We start from the raw sequence: 548 nt of genomic DNA, 5'->3' as shown, positions 1-548 counted from the left end.
TGGGAGGCGGAGCTTGCAGTGAGCTGAGATCCGGCCACTGCACTCCAGCCTGGGCGACAGAGTGAGACTCCGTCTCAAAAAAAAAAAAAAGAACACCACGTGATTTCAATAGGAGTCTAGGTTGATACAGCCATGTTTACAAAGGCAGTTTGATAAAATCTATCAAAATTTAAATTTACATACCCATTGAACTGGCAAAAATAGGAATTTATCTTAAATATACATACTTGGAAAAGCACTAGAAGGTACATACACAAGAATGTTCATGACAGTATTGCTTTTATATATATATATTTATTTATTGAGACAGAGTTTCGCTCTTGTTGCCCAGGTTGGAGTGCTGTGGCACGATCTCAGCTTGCTGCAGCCTCCACCTCCCGGGTCCAAGCAATTCTCCTGCCTCAGCCTCCCGAGTAGTTGGGATTACAGGCGCCTGCCACCACACCTGGCTAATTTTTGTATTTTCAGTAGAGTCAGGGTTTCACCACGTTGGGGTTTTGCCATGTTGGCCAGGCTGGTCTTGAACCCCTGACCTCAAGTAATCTGCC

At 44.7% G+C, this 548-nt stretch overlaps 1 protein-coding gene across 1 annotated transcript in view; it reads left to right on the top strand.

Annotated features, from left to right (window-relative positions):
* Positions 1–548, top strand: part of LOC105554061 (chromosome unknown open reading frame, human C1orf189) — a 10,371-nt gene that overhangs the window by 2,510 nt on the left and 7,313 nt on the right. The window lies entirely within an intron of this gene.

The sequence above is a fragment of the Mandrillus leucophaeus genome, unplaced genomic scaffold, assembly GCF_000951045.1.
Source record: "Mandrillus leucophaeus isolate KB7577 unplaced genomic scaffold, Mleu.le_1.0 Scaffold624, whole genome shotgun sequence".
Classification (NCBI taxonomy): domain Eukaryota; kingdom Metazoa; phylum Chordata; class Mammalia; order Primates; family Cercopithecidae; genus Mandrillus; species Mandrillus leucophaeus.
The sequence above is the reverse complement of the archived record's forward strand: the minus strand, read 5'-3'. Positions and strand labels throughout refer to the sequence as shown.